Here is a 21,405-nt window from a genome sequence, read left to right as displayed (position 1 = left end):
TTCTGGTGCATCACAGAGCGAAGGCTAACTTATCTAGTGAAATCATAGAAGCCAGGGTGTTAACAGATGACTTATTTCATTATTTTGATAGCAGCTCTCACAGACTTAGCTCAGTGTCTCTCAAATGTGGATTATAGTGGAAGGAGACGGTAGAGAACAGGGATTGGGATGGAAGAGGGTGCTAGGGATATATTATGGACAGTCTGAGAGTTTTAAGGACATTGAAGTTTTGTATTTTCACTTCATGTTAATATCAGTACTCGATTGTGCATTTTAATTTACTGCCCCATTGGCATGGAGGGCTCACCAACTTTTAGTGCATTGTTTTCAAAGTGGAATGTATTCTCAACGTTTCAGAGAATTTTCTACTTCTAAAGAGAGTGTCTTTGTTCCTCAGATTGGGAAGTACTGACTCAAGGAATAAGCTTCCTTGAAATGTGAGAGCTGTCTATGTACCTGGCAGCACCATAGTGAGAGACAGAAGTACAACACCGGAGTCTTTTCCTCAAAAATTCATGGGCTCATTAGGAAGATGACACAGGGACACTTAAAAAAATTAAATACAAGCATAAAGTAAGAATGTGAGACGTGTCACAAAATGGCACGTTATTAAGTGATGTGGACAACACTTTCTATGAGGTCAGATGCAAGAGAGCTTTCCCTGTATGGGAATGATCATGGAGCCTTCTCGGTTGGGAGAGGGTCTAGCCATACTGCTCATCCAGGAAGTGAGCAAGGCTGGAGATGACAAATATGTAGCTGGAGAAGAAAGAGAGAGACTGTAGCCACAGAGAAAGTTCATGAAACAGCAAAAGTCAGATTCAGAGTGGACTGAATGGAGGGTTCTCATGGGGGCAAAAGTGGACAATGCGGGGTCCCCTCTATCACACTGAATACATACCCAGCAAGGACACCAACAATTCTCTGCTTAAGAATTTGTGGCTTGATAGTTTTTTAAAAAGCATGCAGAAGTCTTTATGGGAAAAATTAGAACAGAATTGGGCTTCTTTACACTTACATTTTAATCATGTATAATCCCTTCTATGGAGACAGAAGTGAGACTGCATGATCATATCAGTGCTTGTTCCTCGAAAGGTCTGATGCAGCCCATTAGGAGACAATCAAGCTGGGGTCATGTTCTGCAGGACTTGAATTCCAAGTGAGGCAATCAAAGCCCACCCACCCTGCTGTGCAAAGAGCTTCAAGGCCACTGGCAACCTCACATTCTCTACCTCTAGTCTAACACTGGAGTTAGATCCTTCACTACATAGCATACAAGGCCACACACAGGAGAGTTTTCTTTATTGTGGTGATTTATGCCTTCTCATTTTATTGCTGCTATTGATTGGCATTGGTTGGAGGAAATCATACCCTCTTGAATACAAAAGCCCCCCCTTGCAGAATGTCCCCTATAACAGCTGGTGATGTTTATTGCTCTTATTAACCTGACAGTCTGGAGATGATATTGATGATACTCATACAGCGCTTTCATTCCTCTGGGTTACTGGGACACCACTTTGTTGTTGTCACCTCCAGCCACGTGGTGCTTAGGACAGTGAAGACATGGCACCATAGTGCTTTGAGTCACAGGTATCTGAGGAATGAGTAAATGAATGAATAAGTGAAAAATTAAAGAGGATCTGTGCTGAGAAGAGGCATCCCAAGATTGGGATGGGAGGGCAGTTGAAGCTCACGATGGCTAAGGCCTCCTCTGACCCTACGAGCTCTTCTTCCTCTGGGCACAGGTCAGAGAAGACATTCAGTTCTCCAGTCGTCACTCAAGAGAGATTCCCTTTCTGGCCTTTATCCTGAGCTTTCTGAGAAACACCACACCACCTCCACAACAGGGGATCTCTGCCTCTCAAGCCTCAGGGAAGACAGTTCTTTCCAATGGCCAACTCAGCTCCCTGAAACTGATCTTAGTGCATCCATCTGCCTGCTCCTTCAATGCCAATAGCTCTTCTCGGGATCAGGATAAGACCGTCATGAAAGCTAGCCCAGGGGGGAAGTCCACAGAAGGACTTGGTGGGGAGGAGGGGAGGAGGCAAGGCACACATGGAAACACTGGTCAAGGTGATGGGGATCTGTAGGAGGCGGGGAGGGGCCCCAGGGATTCACTCAGGAAGAGTAATTACATTGAGCACAACAGATCTCTGGCCCAGCATCGCTGCCCAGAGCATGGCCCTGAATGAAGGTGGATTGCTTCAATTATCTGGGCATCTTGATGAATGGGTACTGCACATGCTCTGGGGAACATGGGAGGAAACGAGCCACAGATTAATCACTCATGGCATCACTGAATGGAGGGTGTTTAGAGTCTGTGAGAGCCACGGGGACAACAGGTCCACAAAAGCAGAGAGGGAAACAGAAAGCAATTAGGCCATGATTAGAAAAAAAAGGGGGAGGAAGCAAATCTTACACTGAGACTCATCTCTTTTAAACTAATTTGCATAAAGCTAGTGACAATTCAAGTAGCCCAGGTAGGGACGAACATCAAAGTTCAGTTATGGGAATTGCTTGCTTGGGGTTGGGGGGGGGGGGGCGGCAAGGGCTAGGGCCCCAAAGGTAACCCCAAACCAGAGAAGGAGTATCTCAGAAGCAAAAGGAGTAGGGGGAGGAGCAAGACAAGGAGACAAGAACTTATGATAAGCAACGCCGCGGAGGCTTCCAAAAGAGGACGAGGCAACAGGCCACTCCAGCCTTTCTTAGGACGCCAGAGGTGCCCCCATTAGTGGAATCTCACGACCTCTCTGCTCCCAAATTCTTGTGAGGGTACATGCGTCTAAATAACAAGAATTATTTTTCTTTGAGAAATGTTTGGTTATGTACATCCAACATTTAACATACGGTCTATCATAAATGTTTCTTGAACAAATGAACAAAAATAGCTAGCGTTTTTTACACTTCTGTGTCAGGCAATATGCTGAGTGCTTTACACAAGTAAATGTAATGTAATTCACACAATCTTCCTATGAGATGTTTTTCAATTCCTTTTTTAGGGATTAAAAAAAACAACAGAGTCTCAAATAAGTGAAGTCACTTATTTAGCGGGTAAGTGACTGAATGTTGGATGCAAGGAAAGAAGGGCAAAGCGGTGCACGAGAGAGAGAGAGAGAGAGAGAGAGAGAGAGAGAGAGAGAGAAAGACAGGGGGTGGTGGAGAGGGGCAGGGAAAGGGAGGGAAAGAAGAGGAGAGAGACGGAGAGGGAGAGAGGGAAAAAGAGAGAGAGGGAGAAAGAAGGAGCAAGGGGTGGGGTAGAAGGAACATCTTAAGAAGAGCTGTGAGAAGCCTCAGAGAATTGTTTTGTCAAAAACAAAAAAATCATTTGACTTAAGAAAAAAATCATTTGACTTAAGAAAAATGTGCCTGACACGCAGATCCACTTTAATTCTTCTTTAGTGCCAGGCATCGAATCCCGTGAGGAGCCGTGAAAACTCGCACAGCCTCACGTGGGAATGGAAGAAAATAAACCAACAGGGCAGGATTTTAAATGAACATAGAAAATACAACGCATCCTTGGGCCGCTGACTCCTGCAGCCTTCGGCAACCGTGTGAGGATAATGGGACACAGGTGCTGGTGTGCTCACTGGCCAGCTCACTGGTTGTCAAGAGACATGATTCCATGAACCTCAGACAACAAGCAGGTTTTATTCAGAATAATAACAATACAAACCAATGAGGGACTGAAGAGAAACATGAATGAGAAAATAAAAGTCAGATGACCTGATCTGCCTCAGGTATAGAGAAGCAGGACCCAATTTGGACTCTGAGCTCCCCTAACAGCCTAAACAATGAGGGAAATAAGCAACTGCAAAGGCCATGGTATCCATGAGACAAAAGTAAACCCATGGTTTAGAGGAAGCACAGCTTTTTCTGATGCTGAAACCTCAGACATTTTTTAAGATTTATTTATTTATTTGAGAGAGAGAGAAAGAGAGGTGGGGAGGGGCAAAGGGAGAGGGAGAGAGAAACTTTAGCAGACTGTGCTCAGCTCAGAGTGAGACATGGGGCTCGATCTCATGACCCTGAGATCACTACCTGAGCCAAAACCAAGAATCCTTCACTTAACTTACTGAAGACCAAGAATCCTTACTTAACCCAAGCGCCCCTGAAGCCCCAGATCTTTTTTCTTGGCCACACACGCAACAGCACCCTGCAATGATACAAGTGGCAGATTTCATGTTTGTGGGCCTGGACGCCGTGCTAGCCACTCCAGACCTGCAGCCCCTGAGGGCAGGAACCCAGAGGTGCCATGAGCCCTGCTGCAGGGAGAGGGCCTTTCTGGCTGCCAGCAGGATGGCCACTTCCCTGGAGCCAGACCCCAGAGACAGGGGAGCAGGGGCGCTTCAAGAGGCCCCCCAGGGACCACCTCTCCTGGAAGCCTTGTCCCCAGCAGGCACCTGCAGCTGGCCCACTGCCTCAGCAGCCAGTCCGCAGCCCAGGGGACAGGAAGGGTCCAGGAACCTGGGAGAAAGCCCTGACAGCCAGGGAATAACCCAGAGAACAGGTAGAAAATGCAATTGCAGGACCTCCACCAGCAGAAGGCTGTCCTCTCAGCTCCCTTCAGGAGGTCTGGACCAGAAAGGCTATCCCTCAGTGTAAGCTCCAAGGTCACATCATGACCTGTTTTCCTCGGCTGCTGGACGGGGTCTTACCGATGCGACAGGTCAGATTAAAACCTCATTCAATCACTATGGGCGGAACCTTTTTTATGCACCCAGGCCAGCCGGTTGAGCCCCATGTTCCAGCTCAATGCATCCCTGCTCTCAACTCCCCGGCGGACATGGTTATCACCCATGTGCCCTGGGTGTCACATCCCCGGGTTGCCTCCTGCTGCTGCTGCTCTACGGATGCTCATTGGATGTCCCCCCCCCCCCGCCCCCTTCTCAGGTTGCCAGAGACAAGCTGGGCTGCGACTCCCTTGCATAGTCTTCTTCCAATTCAAAACAAAACTTGACAGGCATAAACAGACCTTTCCAAAAAACAAACAAACAAACAAACAAAAACTAGAGTGCTGGATCACCAAAATGCGAGTAACTTTGCCCTGTTTTACCTCCTCTCCTTCTTTCTAACCCAGATATTTTATGAAGTATTTGCAGTGTCCCCTTCCCAGGCACGTGGTTGCTCCGAAGTGAACAGAGCACAGGGCTCCCAAGCTCACCCTGCTGAGCAGGTGAGGAATTCCACTGGCAGGAAGGGCTTAGGGGGGTACAGAGGAAGCCTCCTGCCCCCGGGGACTGTGAGAGGACAAAGAGCAGGTTTCACCTGCCCGAGAAGGTAAGTGAAGAAGGTGGAGGTGAAGGATGATGCAGATGCCCAGGTTAATACGTGTGACGGGCCCTGGCAAGGGGGATACGCAGAGCTAACTTGAGGCCTGGGTGGCAGCTCCTGGGTTTTGGCTGGTTCCCAACTGGGTGCAATTTTGTCTAGAGACAAAATGTCTGCAGGCTTTCTGGTTGATGCAATGGTGTGTGTTCGGGGTGGGGAGGGTGCTATGAGCATCTACCCAGAGTCAAGAGATGCTGCTAATAGCCTTTCAACACCCAGGACCCCCCCACAATAAGGAATCATCAGCTGGGAATGCCCAGGATTGAGAACCTCCACACTAGAGTCACGAGGAGCCACTGAAGGCTCTAGGCAGGGCAGTGATATGATTAGAGATGTGTTCTTAGCTCCCTTGTCCATATTGAACGAGTTAGGAAATTGATTTTAAAAACAAAACAAAAAAAAAAAAACAGAATGCAGCCCAGGAGTGGCTGTTGGAACCAGGGAGCTGACAGCCTGGAATGGAGAGCACTCCATCCGGAAAGAGAACCCCCACATGATCTACTTCATCTGTAAAATGGGGTGTGAGATTTGTTTTATTTTATTTTACAAATTTTTATTAAATAAATTTTATTTAATACTGTTCTTTACTTATTCCTGTGTTGCTGGGATGACCAAATACAATAGTACTTATGAAAGGCTTTGTGAAGTGAATAGAAATGTGGATGAAAGATATTTTTGTACTATAAAGAGCACCTTTTAACAATTACACCACTATTGTGTGCTAACTGTATTGAAGTAGAAAATATAATTAAGCTAGAAAAAGGACAATAAAGCTCACTCATCATTTCACTATCCAGAAATAACATTTTTAGATTCAAGTGTATATTTTTAGCTTTCCAGACTTGCATGTGTGTCATTTTTTTTTTTCAGTAAAAATTGGGATCCTGCTTTCCCCACAAACATGCATTGCAAATAGAACCCTATATCAATCAAATGTTTCTAATAGTGTCCTCTATTGTTACATTGTTGTGTTTTTCAAATTTTCCACATTTACAAATGAAAATTGCTGGGAATTATATCTCCTTGTTGAATTTAATTCCTTTAAAGCAAAAAGTGACGTTGAGAAATCCATGGCTCAGCCAGTACCCCCCACAACACGGGTGCCCTTAGTACTGCTCTTGGGGACATTTGCATGGGATCCTGGAGTTTCAGGCAAATGAGGGGCAGTAAGTATCCCCCCCTCCGCCCCCATGGAAGAGTTGACTGCACCTTTGTCAAGGTAATTTTGCTTCCTGCTCAGTAATGTGGGAAAGTGGACAGGTGTCTCCCACTGAGAGGCACCTGATATATTTCAAAAGTGCCACAAATGTCCCCTAAAACTTTTCTCAGCAGTCCCAGCTAAGGCCACTTCTCCAAAGCCCAGCCAACTGGGAATGGTGGACCAGTAACTTGCTTTACTCCAACAATTCATCTGCTGGCTTGTAAACTATGCCACAGGGCAGCCCCGATGGCTCAGCGGTTTGGTGCCGCCTTCCGCCCAGGGTGTGATCCTGGATATCTAGGATCAAGTCCGTGTCAGGCTCCCTGCGTGGAGCCTGCTTCTCCCTCTGCCTGTGTCTCTGCCTCTCTCTCTCTCTGTGTCTCTCACGAATAAATAAATAATATCTTAAAAAAAAAAAAAAAAAAAAAAAAACCTATGCCACAGTAATCTGCAACACCTCTCACCAGAAGGGGCTGAGCCAACCCAGGAGTGGTCGTGAATATGCACAGACTCAGGCACACTCTTTCTCTTTCTTTCTTTCTTTTTCTTTCTTCTTTCTTTCTTTCTTTCTTTCTTTCTCTCTTTCTTTCTTCTTTCTTTCTTTCTCTCTTTCTCTTTCTTTCTTTCTTTCTTTCTTTCTTTCTTTCTTTCTTTCTTTCTTTTTTTTTCTTTCTTTTTTTTTTTTTTTTGAGAGAGAGAGAGAGAGAGCTTGCACGTTGGGGAGGCAGAGGGAGAGACAATCCCCAACAGGCTCCAAACTGTTCAGAGCCTGACCACGGGCTTGATTTCATGATCTTGAGATCATGACCTGAGCTGAAATCCACAGTCAGACACTTAACCGACTGAGCTACCGGGTGCCCCGACTCACCCACTCTCTTCACACAGTTTCCCTTGTGGTAAATGGCATGGGGTTGAAAGATAGTAGCCCTTGTCTGTCACGAGGAATGTGAAACTGGTGGTTCATCTCTCCCAGAAACAAATTCAAATTGTTACTAAGCTACACTGCCAAGAAGGGAAAGCACAGAAATCACCTAAATGTCCAAAACGAAACGTGTGACTATTATCCATTGTACATCCATTTCCTGGAATATTAATCTCTCATTTTCACTGAAAACCGAACATCTACAACAACATCTAAAATTCTTATAAAAAATTAAAATAAAATTCTTATAACAAAATATTGAGAAAAGGAGGGGACAAAAATATATGAGAGTAAAACTACTCCCTGTGTTTACATTGGCATTTTCATGTGAAAAGGGGTATAAACCTCTAATTGTCACAGCTGCTGTGTTAAGTGAGATCATGAAGGGATTTGAGATTTTTTTCCTTCTATGTTTGTTTTCATAATGTTCTGTAATGGGGCTATGATTACTTTTATAGTGAACATGTCCGTGCACGGGTGCGTGTATGCATGTATGAGTGGGATACTTAAGTGTGGAGCCCTTGCTTCACACACTGCAGTTGAGGTGGAAGAATGGGAGGGGGGAAGCACCATCTGGGCTTAGCGAATGTCAGTCACCTGGCGAGAAGGTGGGCAGGGGAGTCACAGTGAGGGTGGCCCGTGTCCCCGGGTGGCCTGCTTATGTCATCCTTGAGGACCGTACCTGGGCTGACAACCCCAAGACTAAAATTTCTTCCCTATAGAGATAGCTCTGAGGCAGACAAAGAATCTAAACCCCAGCTGGGCTCCATGACACCCAGTACACAAACTGTCCAATCTCACAGACACTGCTGGACCTACTAGTCCTGAATTCCCATCCCCCCAAGTGTCCCTCAGTGTCCCAATCACTTGGCAGGGGGAAGAGGGGATCTTTGGAAGACATTGGTCTGCATGCTGCCTGAGCTCTTGGCTCCGTCTACTGGGCTCCAGAATTTTCCTGCCCGGTTGGACACAACTACGGAGGCCCAGGAAGCTGTGCCAGCTCTCAGAGGCACCCTTTCTGCCAGCCAGCCCTGGGGCGGGCAGGATGTATTGGGAAGACTCTCTTCCCTTCCCTTCTACTTGGGTTGGCAGTTCTGGAAGAGATAAAGGGGGGGGTCCCAGTCTCCAGGCCCTGCCTGGAGGCCCAGCCCATCAAGAGCCCGAGAGGTTGGCCCAGGGTGTGGGACAGGCAGTGGGGCCCCGGGGTCCTCGTGGCCTTGGTCTCCTTCCTGCCTAGGGTGGCTGTGTGCCTCTGCTCTCCCTCTCACTTCCCTCTCCTGTTCTCCGCCTCCGGCCACTGTGTCTGGCTGGTCATTGGCCTCTGGTACCCTATCTTCCCTCTCTTGGTCTCTTTCTCCCTCTTAGCGTCTTTACTGTGTATCTATTGCCAGCCTTTTCCATGATCCGCTCTGGGAAGCCGGCACCAGCCCTCCTGAAGCCCACAAGGCTAACCCACGCTCTCCGGACCAAGGGCCCACGCTGCGCTCCCGGCTCTCCCAGGGGTGAGGCCTGCCTCCCCGCAGAAGGACGCGGAGGGAGGAAGCGTCCCGCCCTATGTGGCTCCCGGGCGAGGCTGTGGAGGGAGAAGGGAAGTGGCCGCGGACACCCCGCCGACTCCCTGCACTGGCTTCTTGACTTTCTTGTACTAACACCGCAGGCTAAGGGATAAGGGACAAGGAGAGGACAGAGGAAGAACACAACACAGTTTTGCATCTGTGGAAAGAAACGTCCTTCCTGGCCCAGGTTTTGGCGCCAAGCACGGCTCCCACCCCTGGAGTTCGGCAGAAATGAGGTCACAGGGGAAGGAAAAGAGAGGAAAAAATCCTCCACCTCAGCATGCCCCGAGTGGGAGTCCCACGGCGGCTCTAAACGGCATCACCGTTTGTGCGCTGAGGTGAGGCGGCGACACAGCAGGCCCTGAGAGGAAAGGCCATCACACCCAGGAATTCCGAGGCCCGGATTCTGGAGCACATGCGGTGTGTGTTATTCTTACCACAAACCAGAACTGTGTTCCTTTTTGAAATGGTTGACTCCACAGCTGTTTGAAAATCCCCTGGTACTTGGAGACAAATGATCCAAGTCAGGCTGTGCTAACAGGCCGGTGCTGGAGCCAGGCGGGAGGTGTGACTGGTGTGGGTCCTCAGGCCCATCAATCACTGCTCAGTGCAATTCCCAAGGGCCCACTGGACTCTCTGACAGCACTGTTTACATTAGAATATGATTGTGAAACTTCCAGAAAGAAGAGAGGTGGCAGAGAGCATGCCACTGGGCCAGCCCAGCCGCCTCACCCGCAGGGAGGCAGACCACACCAAGGCCCAGTGGCGTGAGGTGGGTCATGGCCTGAGCCCATTCTCTCCCAGGCTGTCCCTGAGGAGATGCCGGAATATTCTCTGACGTGGGAGCCAGAGCCACATCAGAGGGGACAGGGGTGAGTCCCACCTCAACGGCTCCACATGCTTGTCATGGGGTGGCTTCCACTGGGCTTACCACACCCCACCTCCAAAATCCTTGTGAATTCAGCCCAAAGCACCTGCTGACAGAAAAATATTTTTCATTTTTACTTCAGCTCTCTCAGCTAAGATGGCTTTGCCCAACATGGTGAGGGAAGACAGTGCTTTGCCCTGGGCCAGGACAGCTGGGAATGTTGGGAAGGCCCTGAATGGAAGAGCATTTGGGGAGCCCCGAAGACAGGAGGAAAGCACAGCCACAGAGGCCCACACAGATGGGGAGCTCCCAGGCTGCTGCAGCTGACGGGCTTGGCTAAAGAAGGATTATGCACCTGTTTAATCTTGAGAGAAAGATTGCAAGTTACGGCTGTTTTGCTCTAACACGCCCCATTAAATATTCCTGGAATCCAAATGCAAAAGGAAAAAATAAACCACTTTGAAATTGCAGGTAAGGGGTGATCTGACAGGCCTAGGCCCAGGTACAGCTGGACAGTCCGGGCAGGGAGGGCTCCTCCCCGGCTGTGCTGGGCTCCGGACAGGTGGGAGAGCCATGCTGCCCCACACCGCCCCTGGCTGGATGTGTCTGGGCACCAGCTGGTCCTTGGATCTGGGAGGAGAGCTGGGAGGAGAGACGGGTGGTGTCTTGGGGTGCGGCTGCTGCCTACGTTGGAGCCTACATTGGGCAAGGAAGAGTCTTCGGCCAGGGTGAGTCTGGGCAGGTTTACTTTCTGGGAGCTTACGCCACTCTGTGTCTCCAGCAAAGGGGAATACATATGTGGTGCTCATGAGGCTCACTGCTCTAAATCCTATAGGTGTATTAGCTCATTTAATCCTCACAACAAACCTGGAAAAGGGATGCCATCATTGCCTCTATATTACAGATGAGAAAACCAAGGCACAGAGAGTTAAGTGGCTTTCCCAAGGAAGACAGCATGGAAGTGCCAGGGTTAGGATTTGAACCCATGATCTGGCTCTAGAGTCCCTGCTCTTAACCAGGACACACTACATTGCCTCTTTAAGTGAACTTTAAAACCAACTATGTTTTTAACGTTTTATTTATTCATGAGAGAGGCAGAGACAGGCAGAGGGAGAAGCAGGCTCCTCGCAGGGAGCCCGATGTAGAACTCGTCCCAGGACCCCAGGATCGTGACTTTAGCCAAAGGCAGATGCTCAACCACTGAGCCACCCAGGTGCCCCTAAAACCAACTATTCTGCCCAAGAAACAGACCACACCCTGCCTGCTGGCTCTCATCCCCTGGAAGGTTCCACAAGGTCTGTGATTGGCTTTCTCTCCAGGTGGGAGCCCTCCTGCCCACCTGGACACCTCTTCCCCTCCAGAGCTCTGACAATTCAACCAGAACCGGTTTCCTATATTGTGCCCCACCTCCAGAAGCAAAAGAGTTGTACAAAGCTTGATTGCCATTAAAAAGTGAACACGGGACTGGTGGTAGGCGGTGGAGGAGGGGGAGCCAGGGAGTGAACACAGGAAAGGCATCCAGGGCCTCCACTGGCCAGTCCCAGAATTTATGGGGACTCATGAACAACAAAAGTCTTCATTTCTTTAAGAAGGGCGGTCCACTCCCTTCAGGGCCCTGCATTAGGTCCCTGCAGGGCTTCAAAGTGAGGGCCAGAAGCAGGATGGTGGGTGATGGCTCCTCTAACCTGCTGGAAACCAGATAGCACCCTCCACCTTTTCTGAAGACAGAGCTAGTCTTTCCCTCACCAGGACCTTGGGAAAAGGCCTCCTTGACCTGACTCCCCCTCACCATCTGCTGGAAAAGTCCATATTTCTGAACTCTCTGGAATACTGTCTCCTTCTCTCCAAGTGATTCATCCAGCCTCCTCATTGTTACCAAGAATATCCTTCCAAAACACAAATTAAGTCTTTCCCTTGATTAAAACACTTTTAAATATGATGAGGCCTGCTGCCCATAGGATACAGCCCCAGTGTCTTATGATACCAGGGAGGCTCTCCGAAGCGTGGCCCAGGCCGCTGGCCTCTGCCCGCACTCTGTAGCCAGAGGAGAGGCCGTCTGCATCAGCTATGCTGCTTTGCTGGCTCAGTGACCACCCCCCACCCCTGCTGGGCCTGCTTCACATCTCCTACTCATCCCTCAAAGCCCCATTCAAACATCCTTCCCAGACTATGATCACCCACGTCTCTCTGAGGGGAGAAGTACAGCGTGACCCCGCACACGCCTCTACCACAGCCTCTTGCATCATGTTCATTTATGCAAGTGTCTATCCTCCCGCCACAAGGAGCTGCTAAGAGAAGGTAGCTTGGGCTTTGTATTTCCAGCTCCCGGTGCCAACACTGCTGTAAAAGGGCAAATATTCAGGAGAGAGAAACCCACTGAACCAATAATATCCTCTAACCTAACAACATGAACGCTGCCCTTCAGTGAGCTCTGGCAGAGAAAGTGTTATGAAAGCTCAGGAAGTGGGAGTTTAGGATGTGACAGGAAGGTCACCTGCGCTGTGGCATGGTCTTGCTCAAGGAGGCCTGGGAGGTGGGCATAGGGTCCCGGGCCTTGGGGGGGTGCAGGCACCTGGTGAGCTTGAGGGCTTTGTAGATGGGTCAAAATCAACCTCTCAGCCTCATGACTTCCGCCAGGCCAGCCCTGCCCAAAGTGACTCATCTGCCCTCGTTCCTGCCTCTCCCATGGAGACTTGATCCCAGCCACAAGCATGTTCTCCTGACTATGCAGATAGCAGTCCCCTGGGCACCCTCTCAGTCCATCACAGGTAACTCTAGGCCATCCCCATCTCCATCTTCTTCCACAAGTGGTGCCTTCTCCTTCCAGCTGCCTTCATGCCAGATCTCTATGGGCTGAAGGAAATCGCAACTCCCCTGCTGGAAGCACTGTGGTACCATCGGAAATACTGGCTTTGCAGCCAAATCACTCTGAGTTGAAATTCTGACCCAGCCAAGAGCCAGTTTTCCTCATCTGCAAAGAGGTGGTGACAAACCATCCCTGAGGGTAGGTATGAGAATTTAAATAATGCATGTAGAATCTCAACTAGCAAACAGTAGGCACTCAATACCCTGTAGCTCTGGGTTTCAGTGGCCCCTTTGTTCTTCCTTTCATGTTAGTGAACTGCAGTCAACTATGATAATTAGATCATGGATTCCGGAGCTATTATAGTTCATGAGGGGGACGTCCAGGTCACCTGTGAGCCATGGCATCCACAGCATGAATATACAGGGCAGGGTAGGAGCAACCCAGAGGTGAGCAGGGCACAATACCACTTCTGTAAGGAAAAATAAAGTTAGGGGAGCCTGAGTGACTCCGTCGGTTAAGTGTCTGACCCAACTCTCAAATTCTTAGATTTTGGCTCAGGTCATGATCTCAGGCTGGTGAGATCAAGCCCCACGATAGGATCCATGCTCAGCGGAAAGTCTGCTTGACATTCTCCCTCTCCCTCTCTCTCTCTCTGCCCCATCCTCCTGCCTCTCTCTCTCTCTCTCTCTCTCCCCCCTCCCTTCCGAAATAAATAAATAGATATTTTGAAAAAATAAATTTATACATATTAATGAATAAACATCTAGAAGGATAAATTTTAAAATATTAACAGTCACGGAGCTATGAGAGGCTTTTTTTTTCTTTCCATAATGTGTTTATCTACTTTTTCACCCACAATGAGCAGGCATTGAGTTAACAATAAGAAAAAAATTAAACTACATGTGGTAGGAATCTGCATGCAATATGGGCCTTAAATTCAAAGCACCATCTGGGATTTGCGTGTCAGAGAATTGTGGTTTACAACTGCAGATGTCCATAACTTCCATGTGGAAGGAATTAGGGTAGCTGAGCATGACCCCACCCTAGGAAAGTCCCCAATGGAGAGCAGGCAAATGCTACTCTCAAAGTAGAGGCTTCCACATGGCTACTACATAATAGAGGGATTTTGTACATTTGACAGCATTTTCACTTGAAATAGATTATCCATTCAATGTTTTGTATTTGGAATTTTTAGTTTTGAAATTAAGTTATATTTTTAATCCATTTGGTGAACTCTACATTTAAAGGAACGCTCTAAGAAACTTTCTGTAAAACAAAGCCATTTCTGCAGTTCAAATTCTCACTTCCCTGAAATCTTTCTCTTCTGCAAATTTGCACTTTATTTTTTTGCAGCAACATATGCCTTTATACACTAATGAAAACTGCTTCTACCAGGACAAATGCCATCACATTTATTTCAGCATAAAACTCTGAGGTTGTGCCTCCTTCTTTGGCATCAATGTGCTGGAATGCACCCCAGCAAGGGAGGTGATGACATTCTGTGTCTATGAAAAGCATATGAACAATTTTATGGGGTAGTTTCTCATCAGGCCTGCTTAGAGTCAAGGCAATAGACTAAATTAACTCTTGACAGCCTTTTCAGGTATGCAAGTCTATCAAATTTATTTTAAAGATGCTTTTCTCTCTTTTTTTGGTAATTCCTTATTGCCCCATGAAGAAGAGATTAGAGAAACATCAGACCCAAATCATTTTAATACAAAAGTTAGCCATGTTGAGGTGTCAATGATTCAAACTAAGAGTTATAAATAGTAATAAAAAGGGGCACACCTGAGTGGTGGTTCAGTCGGTTCATTGTCCAACTCTTGATTTTGGCTCAGGTCATGATCTCAGGGTCATGAGATCGAGCCCAGCATCAGGCTCTGCACTCAGCGCAGTCGGCTTGCAATTCTCTCTCTCCTCTCTCTGCTCCTCCTCCCACTCCTGCTCTAAATAAGTAAATAATAAATAAATAAACAGAATCTTTACATAAATAAATAAATAAATAGTAGTAAAAGTAATCTCAAGAAGCAAAGTGACCCACAATCTAAGACTCTCTAAAATCTGTTTACAAATGAAAATTTTACATTGTAAAGTAGTTAGCTTTAAGGTTGGTTAATTCAACTGCACAATTATAGCATCAATAACTTGGATTCTTTCCATTTTTCTACTCTGCTAGCTCTGACATTTTATAGTTCTCTTTATGGTCACTTGGCTGCTAACCATTTAACATCATTAATGCTCAAGCAGAAATATCCAAAAGCCTCTTTCTAAATTGATCACTGATGAGAAATGACTTTATCATGATTGTCTTAAATGAGTCATTAGTCCTTCCCTGGGGCTGGGAAAGAGGTCCTCCTCCTTCTAAAACGGTGGTCTTGACACTTGAACAAAATCAAGATTTGTTAAAAAGGAAGAAAAAATGCTAGATAGTTGGTAGTCTACTACCAAGAGGTATCACTAAGACAGATATAAGATTTATCATTGACAACACTAAATGCTGGAAGACAGAAAAGAAATTCATTTACAGTTCCAGGTGAGAAATATTTCAAACCTGAAATCTATATGCAGCCAAACTATCAAATAGGAGATAAAATAAAGCCAGTTTCGGGTAGAGAGGAATCAGAAAGTTCATCTTCCATAAACTTTTCAAAAATTAAAAAAAAATATTTGAAGATGTATTCCATCTTTCATCAGAGAAAATAAGAATCTAATAAAGAGGAGGAGTATCTATGATCCAAAAAAAATGAAATTAACTCAGGAGTGCAATGAAAATAAATCTTAGCTTGAAATTCTGTGACAGGCCTGGAAAACAACAGGTCAAAATTAAAATGAGTTGTATCAAAAGACTCCACCATGAATGTCTTCGAAATCTAAAGGGTTTCATTACACAGTTCTGTGATTAGGAACCTAGAAATTTTTAATCAGATGAAAGCATATGCTTCTGTCAACAGCAGCAACAACAACAAATAAATAGCTACAAATTCCAGAGAAAATAAATAGCTGAACAACATCATGGTACAAATATAAAGCAGAATAAAAGGTGGCATGATATTGAGCAAATAATCATAATTATAAATAAAAAAGAATCCATTTGGCCACGTGGTTTACAAAGTTTTCCCCAGTGGCCCAGGGCAGTGGAATATGATTACATTTCCTTTGCCATGGATCTAGCCACCTTTTTTTGAGGCCCATCAGTAGATGATATTTACATAATTGTAACTTTACAAATGCTGGCTTTTAGTTTATGGTTCTTATAAATTGGTCTACAGACAAAATCAGGAAGATTATAGTCAAAGAACCAAATGCCAAGGTTATAAGTTTTAAAGATGTGTAAAAGTAATGCTATAGCTGACAGAAATTAAGAATATTAAAGAGAAAAGTAGGAAAAAATGGAGGTATGCTAAATTTTTCAGTTATCTGAGGAAAGGAGTTAAGAAAAATGGTCTGAATTTTATGGATTTAGAAATACAGATTTAACAATGACCAAACTAGGAGTGCCTTGGTAGCTCACTCAATTCAGCATCCAACTCTTGATTTCGGCTTAGGTCATGATCTCAGGGTCCTGAGGTAGAGCCTGGTCCCGGGCTCCATGCTGAGCATGGAACCTGGTTAAGAGTCTTTCTTTCCTCTCCTTCTGCCTCTCTTGCATGCTCTTTCTCTCATGTGCATACTCTCTCTCCCTCAAAAAATTAATTTATCAATTTAAAAACAGAACAGAACAAAAAACAAAGACTAAACTAGTAGCAATGAGAACTCAAATACTCAAACTGTGACCTCCAAATATCATTTTCTACTGAAAACAACCATAACTCCTTGGAGAAATAATTAACACAGGCCTGGGACAGCAAATATGTCACATGTGCCTGGAACACCTACTCATGCTAGAAAGTGAGGAAGGTACCAAAGACTCTTGGAATCAAACCAAGAGGATTCGAGCAAATTTGAAGAGACTTTCATTGGCCCCAAACAAGACAATTTCAACACCAGTAAGAACCAAAATACAGTGACTTGAAACACATCCAGTATGGGTTCACTTATGATACTAATAGAAAAAGAAACTTAACCCTTACCATTATAGGATGCTAGAGATTGAACTCATCACTTTCAAAACTGGTAATTAAACACATTTTAAACTAATTAAGATCCAGCAATCATTTCTACTTTTCCTGTATCTGAGGATTATCAAATAGGCAGAGGTGAAATCTCTGTTTATAGAAGCATCTCAACTGTTAACTGAATACAAACTGAGTCCATCACTACCACTAATGAATTAAAGGATCCAGGCAATAGTTATCAATGACTGCTGGAATCATTAAAAAGATACCAGACATGATGCACTGCCTGGTGGAATTTAATAAAACTACGTATGAAGTATTCTTGCCATAAAATCAAATCTCAATCTGATCAAGTCTCCAGATCTAATTACCAAGTTACAGGAAATACCAGAGAACGCAAGGGGAAAACATGTTGAGTGACACCATCAAGACAGAATCGTGGAAATCCAGACAATGGAAACTACAAACCAAAAGACAGTTTCTTCAACAAAGTGCATTGCAATAGGAAGAAATAGTAGGGTGAGGGATCAATAGATTGAGAAGTGAAAGAGACATGTCACCCAATTGCAATCTAAGACTTTGTTTGGATCCTGATTTAAATAAACTGAAAAAAAAAAACCCCAAGATTAAAATATCAACAGTAACTGCCTATTAAGGAATTATTGTTCTTTTTTAGGCATGGTAATGGCATTGTGATCATGTTGTAGGATTTTTTTATTCTTATTTTTAAGAAATACGTATTGAAATATTTACAGATAAGATGATACAATGTCTAAGATTTGTTTCAAAATAATCAGTGGAGGGCAGTGAGTGGGAACATGGATGAACCAAGATTGGTTATAGGTTCACAGGGGAAACTAGGTGCTGGAGACATAGCTCACTATACTCTTCTCTCTAGTTTTGCGTATGTTTGAACACTTCTGTATTTTAAAAGTTTCAGAAGATAAAGTTTTAAGTGTGCTATTTAAAGCTAAAATTAACCAGTAGAAAGTCCAAAAGTATCATGTAAATATTGAATATCAGCAGTCAGAAGGTCGATGGGGGTTAGTGGACGTATACTCAATCCCTCATCTGTCCTTGAGAAGAGGCCCAGGCATCATCTACGGTGGGACGATCAAGGCAAAAAGATACACATGGGTGATTTAGAATAATGGTGATAACCACTAGAAATGCTTAAAAGTATTTAATAGAAGGAGGAAAGATTCCTTTCTCATTTTATACTATTTTATATTATGTGACGCCTTTAACTTGTGCACATATTACTTTTTTATTGTGGTAAAATACATGACACAAACTTTACATTTTTAATCATTTTATTTATTTATTTATTCATTCATTTATTTATTTATTTTTAAAGACTTTATTTACTTATTCATGAGAGACACAGAGAGAGAGGCAGAGACACAGGGAGAGAGAGAAGCAGGCTGTCTTCCTGGAGCCCGATGCAGGACTTGATACCAGGACCCTGAAATCATGCCCTGAACCAAAGGCAGACGCTCAACCACTGAGCCACCCAGGTGACCCTTTTTAAAATTATAGTTCAGTAACATTAAGTACATTCACAATGTTGCATGACCACCTCCATTAGGCATTTCCAGAACTTTTCCATCATCTCAAACAGAAACCTATTCAACAGTAATGCTTCATTGCACTTTTCCCCCAGCCTCTGGTAACCACAATTCAATACAATTGTCTCTATGAATTTGTCTATTCTCAGAGCCTCATATAAGTGGAATCATACAACATCTGTCCTTTTGTATCTGGACTATTTCACTTAGCATGTTTTCATGGTTCATCCATGTATTAGAATTTCATTCTCCTTTACTGCAGAAAAATATACATAAAATTTACCATTTTAACAATTTTTAAGTGTCAGTTCAGTAGCATTAAGTACTTTCACATTGTGGTGGGACCATTACCACCTTATTTCACTTAGTGTGATGTCTTCAAGATTCGTTCATGTTGTAGCATGTGTCAAAATTTCATTTCTTTTTAAAGCTGCATAGTATTCCATTGTATATATATACCACGTGTATTTTTTTAATCCATTCATCTGTTGGACATTTGGTCTGCTTCTACCATTTCATTATTGTGAATGATATTGCTGTTAACATTAATGTGCAAGTATCTGTTCAAGTCCCTGCTTGTAATTCTTTTGGATACATCTGGGAGTGAAATTGCTGGATCATATGGTAATTTTATGTTTAACTTTTTGAGGAATTGCCAAACTGTTTTCCATAGCATGTTACATTTTCACTGGTAATGCACAAGTGTTCCAATTTCTCTACATCCTTGCCAACAACCGGCACTTACAGGTTTTTGTTTGTTTTTGATAGTAGCCATCCTAATGGGTGTGAACTGTTGTCTCATGGTGATTTTGATTTGCATTGCCTTAAGGACTAGTGATGTTAAATATCTTTTCATGTGTTTACTGACCATGTTTATGTCTTCTTTGTGTATCTTCTTTGGAAAAATGTCTATTGAAATCTTTTTTTTCAAGTCAGTTTTTAGATGAGTTGGTTTTAGTTGCTTAATTATAGGAGTTCTTTACATATTCTAGTTATTAATCTCTTTTTTTAGATAGACACACACACACAGAGCTAGCATGAGGGGGGAGGAGGGGAGAATCTTAAGCAGGTACTATGCTCAAGGCTTTGAAATCATGACCTGAGCTGAAATCAAGAGTCTGACATTTAACCAAATGAGCTACCCAGGCACCCCACCTCCCAGAAAGATTTTAACTAGATAATAATCTCTTATAAGATATATAATTTGTAAGTATTTTTCCAATTCCATAGTTTGCCTTTTACTATATTAATTGTATCATTTGATACACAAAAGTTTTCACTTTGAAGAAGTCCAGCTTATGTATTTTTTCCTTTCCCACCTAAGCTTTGGTATCACATCCAAGAAATTATTGTCAAATCCACTGTTATGAAAATTCCCGGGGATCCCTGGGTGGCGCAGCGGTTTGGCGCCTGCCTTTGGCCCAGGGTGCGATCCTGCAGACCCGGGATCGAATCCCACATCGGGCTCCCGGTGCATGGAGCCTGCTTCTCCCTCTGCCTGTGTCTCTGCGCCTCTCTCTCTCTCTCTGTGGCTATCATAAATAAATAAAAATTAAAAAAAAAAAAAAAAGAAAATTCCCCCTATTTTTCTTCTAAGAGTCTTTATAATATTAATTATAATATCATAAATATTATAAATATAATATATAATATATTATGTGTAGGTCTTTGATCCTACTTTTTTTGTACATGATGTAAAATAAGAGCACATATATTATTTTTAAAGTTTAAAAATAAACATTGTTATGTATACATATATCACTCAGAAAAAAAAATGAGATCTTGTCATTTGTGACAACATGGATGGACCTAGAGAGTATTATGCTAAATTTCACAATAAGTCAGACAGAGAAGGACAGATGCCATGTGATTTCACTTATATGTGGAATCTAAAAAACAAAACTAGTGAACAGAGAAACAAACAAAAAAAGCAGAAACAGACCCATAAATATGGAGAACAAATTGAGGTGGGGGAGAGCAAGATGAGCTAAATGGGCGAAGAGGAGTAGGAGGTACAAGGTTCCAGTTATGAAATGAATAGGTCACAGGAATGAAAGGCACAGCATAGGGAATATAGTCAATGACATTACAATAGTGTTGTATGGTGACAGATGCTAGCTACACTTGTGCTGAGGATAGCATAACATATAGAGTTGTTGAATCACAATGCTGTACAACTGACACTAATATAACATTGTATGTCAACTCTACTTCAATAAAAATAAACATTAATGAAGATAAGACAAAATTATTTTCAAATGTTGTAGATCATTCACCAGGATGTTAGCTATCTTTTTAAAAACTACCCTTGAATAGTTACTTCTTTTAATTCTCAGAAACTCATAGCTTTGAAAATCACATCTTAATTTTTCCTAAGTTTTGCAATTAACCTTTCATTGAATTGTATTGGAAAGTCCAAAATAGTCACTGACTTTAAGGTCAGCAATGACTCTTGCCCACAGTGCTCTGGAAAACCTCAACCCCTGACAGAAGCAGGTGGTTTCCAGCCTATTCAGTTCCAGGGAAGTTTAGCTTCTCTTTTGGTTCACGAGGAAGAACAAGAATAGATTCTCTAAGCCTGATGCATTCCACACAGTAGGTGATCAGTACAGTCTGTTCAATGTTTGTCTGATTGGTTTGTTGACTATCAAATTCCTGGAACTGAGCACATCCCACTCACTGTGCTGCTAGCTGGTGATCAGCATGCACACAGGAAAGATACAAATGGGCACTTAGGGTGATTGGGCACTTGGAAGGTACCAGGCAACCAGGCTGCCCTCACATTAGCACCATACACACAGCCCTTTTCTGTGAAATCATCACCTCTCCATAGACCTGGCCTTTGAAATGTGACAACAGCTTCCTTTTGGTGAATACTTAATTGATTCTATGTGACTGTGTCATCCAATTCTAATAATAAGCTGGGAATGTAGATGTTTTTAGTTCCATTTTACAGATGAGCATACTGAGGATTAATTGGCATATTTAGGGTTATACAGGTAGAGTTCAAACCCAAGTCTGGTTAACTAGAAGACTCTTCTCTAAACCATCACGGCATACAGACAGTCCTTGATTCTAGCTTCCATTTCATATTCTCATCT

At 44.1% G+C, this 21,405-nt stretch overlaps 1 long non-coding RNA gene across 1 annotated transcript; it reads left to right on the top strand.

The window, feature by feature from the left end:
* Positions 1-8,804: 8,804 nt before the first annotated feature.
* Positions 8,805-10,345, top strand: LOC119869982. Its single transcript, XR_005354936.1, has 2 exons — positions 8,805-9,879; positions 10,018-10,345. It is a non-coding gene; the product is annotated as an uncharacterized LOC119869982 (long non-coding RNA).
* Positions 10,346-21,405: the final 11,060 nt, after the last annotated feature.

The sequence above is a fragment of the Canis lupus genome, chromosome 2, assembly GCF_011100685.1.
Source record: "Canis lupus familiaris isolate Mischka breed German Shepherd chromosome 2, alternate assembly UU_Cfam_GSD_1.0, whole genome shotgun sequence".
NCBI lineage: Eukaryota > Metazoa > Chordata > Mammalia > Carnivora > Canidae > Canis > Canis lupus.
Note: the sequence above shows the minus strand (reverse complement) of the source record. Positions and strands in the feature narration are given on the sequence as shown.